Source organism: Pinus tabuliformis, chromosome 2_1 (assembly GCF_031772625.1).
Source record: "Pinus tabuliformis cultivar Carrire ecotype Pingquan chromosome 2_1, CPIR1, whole genome shotgun sequence".
NCBI classification, from domain to species: domain Eukaryota; kingdom Viridiplantae; phylum Streptophyta; class Pinopsida; order Pinales; family Pinaceae; genus Pinus; species Pinus tabuliformis.
In genome coordinates, this window is record NC_142299.1 from 343,883,600 (window position 1) to 343,892,580 (window position 8,981).

Genomic DNA, 8,981 nt, shown 5'->3' on the forward strand with positions numbered 1-8,981 from the left:
GCTAAAATCTCTAGGATTTCAAGTTTCTGGTCATCAAAACTATGAAGGAATGAAAAAGGACATTAGTATTGATATATTGGTTCCATTATATCATTCTTGTTGAACGCTGACTCCATCCTTGTTGAAGTAGATTTGTCTAAATCCTTATCTACAAGGGCTCAATCTAATGCCTTTCCAAGTGCTCTTGTCCCAAAAATGAGCTTCATACCTACTAGTCCATCTATGCCTGAAATAATCACTCAATCAAACAGTGAAAAAATTAAAATTGAGAGTGCATACTCACTTAATGAAACAACATGATAACTAATGTTGGGAATGCACACTCACACAATCAAACAATAGGACAATCAAAGTTGAGAGTGCATACTTTGATAAAGGGGGAGATTTTAAATTCTTAGAAACTAGATTACGAGTCAAACATGATATATTTGACTATACACTCTTCATATCAGAGGAAGAAAAGGCTGACCAATCAATCGTTGCCAGGACTTGAACTCGGGTCTCTCGGGTGAGAGCAGAGTATCCTAACCCACTAGACTACAATGGAGAATCGCCTACAACGGGTACAATAGACGGCGGAAGAATGTTTTGTGGATGTAAGTGAAGCGCAGAAGTTGTTGGATGACCTCCGCGTGAAGACCAACGCACCATGCCAGTGACTCGGGATGAGTCACGATGATTGTGTTGGGGGCCTGTTGGGCAGTGGATCCCCCGCGTAACAATTTTGGGGCTTAAAGCCCACAATTTTGGGTATTGATATTGTAAAAGTTCCGCGAAGTGCGCGGAGCGTGAATTGTAATGGGTCAAGTCAAAGGGTTGTCCACCTGAAAATAATGTAAGATAATAGAAAGCGAGTCAGCCTACCCATGGTCCGCGAACCATGGGAATGTATAAATAGAGTGAGGCTCTAAGGGTAGAAGGCATCTTTTTGGTTCTGATCTTGAGTGTTATGGGTTTATGACTGCAATATTTGCTCTGAGTCTGTAAGTCCGAGTCATGGTTGGTAGTAGTTAGAGTAGGCTCTGCAACTATGTGTGCAGAGGCTTGGTAGAGTCCGCAACTGTGTGCGTGGACCCCTGCAGCTGAGTGCGCAGGGTGGAATTGGATTGTACTAAAATAGAAGATTAATATAAGATAAGTGTTTCTAAATTATTGTGCATCTGGTCGCAGATCTGTATGTTTGTTCTTATGTTATGGTTTTATGCATATCTTTAAGATTTATGGTTGTGTGCGCTGGTTATAACTATTGAATGCTTGATTAAGACCCTAAGAATTAGATCAAATCTATAATAACCGCAATAATAATAATAAGGAATCTAGGCAGTGCCTCATCGCAGAACTACGCGAGGGCCAGACAACTGTGCAGAGTAGCGCGAGTGCACAGATCGGTTTGCAACCCCTCCAGACCTCATCAAGACATCCCTAGGGTGCGGAAACCTAGTTCCAGCACCCTCCCGTACTACCTCAAGTGAGACTTCAGTCCGCGCTCCGCGGATTGTTGCTGAAAGGGCTAGTAGTGCGGGATTTGTTTGGCTAAAACACTTCCGAACCTAGGTCAGGCCCCAATAAACCAACAGATGGATAATAGAAATAGCACAAAACAATGCTTCCACATTCTCATCCTTTCTTGAGAGTGCATCTGCCACACAATTTTGCTTCCCTTTCTTGTAGATGATTTCAAAGTCATAACCCAACATCTTTTTGACCCATTTTTGTTGCTCTTCACAGGATAATCTTTGTTCTAAAAAGTATTTAAGACTATCATGATCCGTTTTTACCTTAAAGTGTCTTCCCATTAGGTAGGGTCACCATTTCTTAAGTGCATGTAGTATTGCCAACATTTCCTTCTCATAAATAGCTTTGTGTAAATACTTTCATTTGACTAGACGACTTTCGAAAGCAATGGGTCTTTCATCCTGCATTAAAACAACACCAATTCCATTTCATGATGCATCACATTCCACAATAAAGGTTTTTGTGAAGTTCGGCATAACTAATACCAGTGCTTGGCAAATTGCCTCTTTAAGATGTTCGAAGGCCTTTGTTGCTTCTGGAGTCCATGAAAATGCATCTTTCTTCAATAATGTTGTTAGAGGTGCTGCTATTCTCCCATAATTATTAACAAACTTGCGATAATACCCTGTCAACTCGAGAAATTATTGCAGATGCTTTATGGATGTGGGGATTTTCCATTCCTTAATGGCTTTAATTTTTCTAGGGTCTACCTCAACACCTTCATGAGAAACATTTGGATATTCCACCTCTTGTACTTCAAAGAAACATTTGGAGCTTTTTCCATGTAATTGTTTCTCCTCCAATAGTTTGAGCACCCTGTCAACATGTTGAACATGATCCTTTCAAGACTTGTTGTAGATTAGTATATCATAAAAAAATACTAGCACAAATTTCATAAGGAAGGGTTTGAAAATGGAATTCATCAAACCTTGAAATGTAGAAGGTGCATTGGTAAGGCCAAAAGGCATGACCAAAAATTCATAATGACCCTCATGAGTTCTAAATGTTGTTTTCAAAATGTCTTCAGTCTCCATTCTGATTTGATGATATCCTAAACGAAGATCCAACTTGGTGAAGTAAATTGATCCATGCAATTCATCCAATAATTCATCAATGACAGGAATGAGAAATTTATCTTTAATAGTGAGCTTGTTGAGCTCCCTATAATCCGGACACATGCGCCATGACCCATCCTTCTTGTGCATCAATACTATTGGAGCAGAGAAAGAACTTTGATTAGGTTGAATTATACCAGCCTCTAGCATTTCTATAACCATACGTTCAATTTCACTCTTTTGGGCATAGGGATATCTGTAAGGCCTGATGTTTGGAGCAACAATTCCTGGAATGAAATGAATAGAATGATCATGATCACGAATAGGTGGGAGGCCTTTGGGAGTCTCCAGTACCTTGGAATGATTGTCTAAGACTTTTTGGAGATCTGGAGAAATAGATGATTTTGATGTGGGAACCTCTAGTGAACATAATTGTGCAATTACGCCTTGTTTTTCTTTCTTTAGAAGCTTTGTCATTCCGTTAGAGCTGATTATCTATCCCAGTTTCCTTGTGATACACCTTAATTCAACTTCCTTTCCTTTTGAAGACAATTTCATGAAAAGTTCTTAAAAATTAAAAGCTATTGTACCCAGGGATTGTAGCCATTGGACTCCTAATACAACATCAACACCACCCATTGGAATGGAAAGCATTGGACTATTCAATACATATTCTCCCATGGATAACTTGATATTATGGCGCTTTCTAGAGCAATTTATGGTTCCTCCACTTGCAACCATCACTTGACACTTTGGTGTTGGATATAGGAAGCAATTCAATTCCTTGGCTATTTTACAATGAATAAAATTATGTGTACTGCTCGAATCAATCAACACTATTACCTTTTTCTTCTTGATATGTCCTTCTATCTTGATATTTTGAGGAGTGGTAATTCCGGCCAATGCATTACAAGATATGGCCGGATTCATTTCTTCTTTCTCGATATGAACTTTCACTTCTTGAACCTTTTTCTTCTTGATATGTTCTTTTATCTTGAGAATTTGAGGAGTGGTAATTCTTTCCAATGCTTTACAAGATATGTTTGGATTCATTTATTCTTTCTCTGGGATTGGTTCCTGGTGTATATCCTCTTCTTTTGATGTTTCTTGATCTTTTTCTTCCTCCACTTCACAATTTATGTAAAATAATTTCTTCTCAGCACACTTATGACCTTTAGTGTATTTGCTATCACAAATGTAACAAAGCCATTTTTATCTTTTTTTCTTCCAATTGTTGTCGTGTAAACCTTGTAGGTTTTGGAAGGCTAGAAGAAAAAACACTTCCATATTTATAGTTATGAGTGGTAGGATTCCTTGTTTCCATAATTCTGCTCTCAATTTTTCTTGCCAACCTGAATGCCTTCTCCAATGAATCATGTTCCCAAAGACGAACCTCATGTTGAATGTTATCCTTTAAAGTCCCTTTGAAGACATCAATCATTTTCTTCTCTAGAATATTATTTACCCTTATATTCAATTTTTTGAAATGCTCAATGTGCTTTGCCATTGAACCCTTTTGTTTGAGATTTATCAATTGGCTAAATAAGGTGTTACTCTTTGTATCCTCATAATGTGCTATCATTTATTCCATGAAATTTGACCAAGTGACAAGTGCTTTACGAGAACACAACCCTTGATACCATAAAAGTTCATCCGGTTCTAAATATGAAGATGCAATATGTACCTTTTGTAACACTTGCACCTCATGTAGATCAAAATATTGCTCCATCTATAGTATCCAATTTACCAGATCTTTGCCATCAAACTTCCTCATATTGCCTTTTCTTGATTTCAGGAGCTCGATCTTGAAACGACTATAACTCTGTAATTTCAGAGTTTCCAGTTCTAAAATCATGACCTACAGTAGCCCTCTGCGTCCTCTTTCCAATGCCACCAGTCTGATTGAAATTAGATTCTCCGAGAACGAGTTATGTACAATCTCCCAAGATGACCTGATTATATACCTTTTCAAAAGATAGAACTTGTATGAAGTGCTACATGTCACAATTTTGACCTTCGGATCTGAAAATTATAAACAGAAAACTACAGTCCGTCCTCTTTCTGTAACTTCTTACGAAATTTCAATCTGATGCTCAGAAATAAATTTATGACGATTTTCCCAAGGTCACTTGTTTAAGATGTAATTCGAGAGTCTGCAAAAACCCTAACTTCCTCAGATCATATATCCGAAAATATAGCGAGACAAGATCTGAAATTTAGACCCGATGTTTCGACCGCCTTCTTCTCAAATGGTTTTTTTTTTCAGCTTCTGAAACTTTGTATTGAACAAGTTATAGCGAAACTTCCACGATGACCTGTTTTAGATAAAATTATGGAGCTTGCAAAAACCCTAACTTCCTTAGACCATATCTTCGAAAATGTAGCGAGACAAGGTCTGAAATTCGGACCCGAGGTTCAGAGAGATTTCATCTCAAATGGGTTTTTTTTGTTAGCTTCTGAAACATCATAGAAAAAACGTTATAGTGTAAATGCCATGATGACCTGTTTGGAGCAACGAAACCCTAAAATCTAAAGCTCTAATACCAAATTTTATGAAACCACCTCACAAAAGGATAGAAAAGATAGATGAATGCCTTAGAAATCAGCCTCTTCGAGGGGGAAAGCTCTTTTACATTACACAAATGAACAATTCTTGGATAATACAAATGACAAGACCTCCTTTCTATATATAGGAGTCTAAGGGGTCATAATATAATCAGAACCGACATAACAATAATAATGTAAGGGCACAATAATAACAATAGTGGGCTTCTATGGGGCACAATAATAACAATATGGGGACTACATGGGCACAACGATATAATAAGGGGTTTGTACTAATAACAATAAGGGGTTACACTAATAGTATAGGGACCTAACAGTGCACATATAACATGATGCTCTAACAAATTTCATTATGCTAACATATGACACTTTGATAGGTAACTATAGAACAAGTGGAGAAGAATCATCTTCTACCATGACTGATCGTCCATTGAATGGTTTCAACTCTAGTGGGAATCAACGAGCTATGCATAAGGGGGAGCATGATATGATTTAGGATGTTATGGAAACAAACAGGATGCGTGGAAACTTTTGTGGAGATGTCATTTTGTAAATAAGGATAAATTTCGGTCTCTCAAATATATTTTCCATATTTGATTGTAATCCAAGTTCCATGGTTCCATGGCTAGCTATTTTTCCTGATCATGTGAATGGTCACATGAGGGAGTTTGGTTTTGATTGGATCTTGGTTTTGCTTAATATCAATATATTTCGTTTATATTAATCACTTGTGGCATTTCATTATTTGTTGCTTTAGTTGTAACCGTGATTATTGTAATGTTGATGAATGTCTAATAAGTATTTATTATATAGTAACATCATATATGACATGCAAAGGTTGATATAATTGTTTCTGTAGTTATGATTTAGAACGGAGAAATATACAAAGAATATTAGTTTTTTTCCTAAAATCAATGCCTAGAAAACTGAGGATGGAAGCCCTCCTTAAAGAGTAGGAAAAAGTTTATATGTTTAGTAACGACCTGTATGAATGAAGACATTCGGGCCTGTAGATGGTATTAAAAAAATAACATCATTTTATTAGGAATCACAACTTCAATCACATTGATGATGAAGGTAATTATTTCCATTATTGGATGTGGATCCGTCAATATTAAACGAAGCCCTCTAAACAACATGATAGTTGAAACTTAGAGATGTTCCTTCACTTTTCATAGTACCCATGTAAAAATAACCCTCATACATAGTGATACAAAAATATTGACTGTCTCTGTGCACATGTGAGAGGCTATGCCACACATAATACAATTTTTTTTTTCTTTTGCAGTCATTATTGTACCTAGCATATTCTTGTTAGTTTTTAGCTTGCTATTTATTGAGTTCTACTTGATATGCGAATCTCTTGCCAGATTTTCCATTGTTGATTTTATTTTACATGCAATGTGTTTGATATTGATCTTGAGAATCTGAGATTGGTTTTGTATAAATCACATAGATACACAATTGGTGTGTGTTGGGATATAATGTAGTATTTTAACAAAAATGGGAGTTCAACTCACATTTTTCTATCATTATATTTAAATGTGATAATTTGCTGTAAATTTTGAAGTTAGATACTCATGTCACTAGACCTCATACTAAGTTGTGAAAAATCATATAAAAAGTAAATACAATATATAGATTTATGATTTATATAATGTGATTCTCAATATTTTTCTTGTGCTTAGTTGTTAAGTGTAGACTTCTTGCAGTTATGTTACTATTTACAACATCCTCTTATGTGCAACATTATGCCTGGAACATCTTCAAACTATGGGATTGTGATGGATAACCAACTGGTTCCTGTAGTCCCAAAAAGAAGTGTTAAGGGCGCTCATGATGAATACAACTCAAAATAGAAGAGGAGAAAGTTAATTGCATCAATTTGATGTGAGGATCCTATGATAATAGATAACATATCTTGTACTGAACTTCAAGAAGATTTATTAGCAAGGGTGCTTGCACAGTTGCCTCTGTCTAGCTTCTTCCATTTTCATTCAGTGTGTGTTGTGCCTATTTCCCGTAGGCAGTCCTTGGTGGAAAAAACTATGCCACGAAACCAACTCAACTAGCCTTTAGGTTCAAGCTGGCCCTTGAACCAGAGGGGTCTCCCTGAATGTTTAAGAGGCTTTGTTTAACGTTGTTTACTTGTCACTGAACAGTAGCCTATCAAGCACAATGGCCAGATTTATGGTTTTAATTGGGGGTGGTTGGCGATCAATGATAATCCCTAATCATGATTAAAGGCCTCTCTCATAGGGTCCCTTCTGAAACTGTCAACTTCTAGCCTGACATAATGACTTAGCTTTTTCAAGAATTATGGTAGAAGAATGTAAGGAGATTCCTAATAATTAAGTAGTTAGACAAACTTCTTAACAAATAGGGAAATTTGGATGCGTGTAGAAGATTTTTTTTTTCCGAAGAAAAAAGCGAAACTTTTTATTAAGAAAATAAAAAGTTACATTCTGTATGCTTTGAGCAATCATGATGGCTCATATGATTGCTGTTTTGATCTTCTGTAAGTAACAACAAAAATATCAGTCTTTTTTGACTGATTGTGGATGATAAAATATGTCCGGAAACTGCTGAAAAGAAGTCTAATAGAAACTGTCTAGTCTTCCTCCCTTCATGAGGCTTAGTACAATTAAAACGAAGTATACTTTAGGGTCTCCTTCAGAGAAGGAAAACAACCCCTTACATGACTGTAAATACCACTTAAAACCAGCTGAAAAGTACAAAAAGTTATAGAGTTTTCCTGTTTTGTAGTGCTCAAAAAATTACAATATAAAAGAAGCTGTATCAGATATATCATTGAGCCCATGAAACTGCAAAGAAAAAGAAAGTCGAGCCGCGGTCACTGTGGAGGAGCAAAAGGGGGCTGAAAAGAGGTGGATATGCGTGTAGAAGATTTATACATCCCAACAAAACAAATTGCAGAGTATTCAAGAAGGCCAAAATGAAACCAATTCTAAGAGGAGCTATTTCAGACAGATAGTCCAATAAGCTAATTTTTTTTAAAGGTTATGGTTTTGCAGGGGATTTAAGAATAAATTGATACTCAATCTAGACTTACCTAGACCTTCCTATAAATGCTTGAACATGTGCAGAAAACATATATGGAAATACTGGAAAAACATACAAGAAACACAAAATTCTGTCAAACCATAGCCATAAGGCTTTCATTAGAAATCAAATAAGAGAAGCTATTACAAAGTGTAGAGTCTTGGCATCAAAAGCCCACCCTTGTTTATTACAAATAAAACAATATATAGACTAAATATCCCCTAAAATGTTACAATAATCCTGGAATGAAATTCTGAACTATATATTAAAAATAAATAATATTTCCTTATTAGTTGCAGGAAATCTAGAATTGTTGCAAGTATCTGCCTTGAAATCTAGAGTTGGTTGAATGATTGCTGAAAATCTGCAGAATGATCCTCAATCTGTTGATCTTTTGATGTTTTGAATGCTGATATCTCCATGCCTTTAAAATCTAGAGCTGTTGTTTCCGCAATTTTCCTTTCAATTGATATTTATGTGCCTTGAAATCTAGGGTTTGTGAAGCTGTTGCTAAAGATCTATTTGGAATGATTTTATGTCACTTTTTTACAATGCGTCACTTTCAAAATCGTAAATGTTTTCAAATATTTCGTGAATGAATTTACTTAATAAATTTAGAAAGTATCTTCTCAAATAATAAATTTATGGATAAATTCATCCACTTATTTGAAACTTTGTAGTGTTTTTATTTCTCATGTATTTACAAAACTTTGTGTGGTTTTGTAAATCCATGTTTTGTAAAAACTCATTTACTTTTGCACTGTAAATTTATTTTTTGTTCTC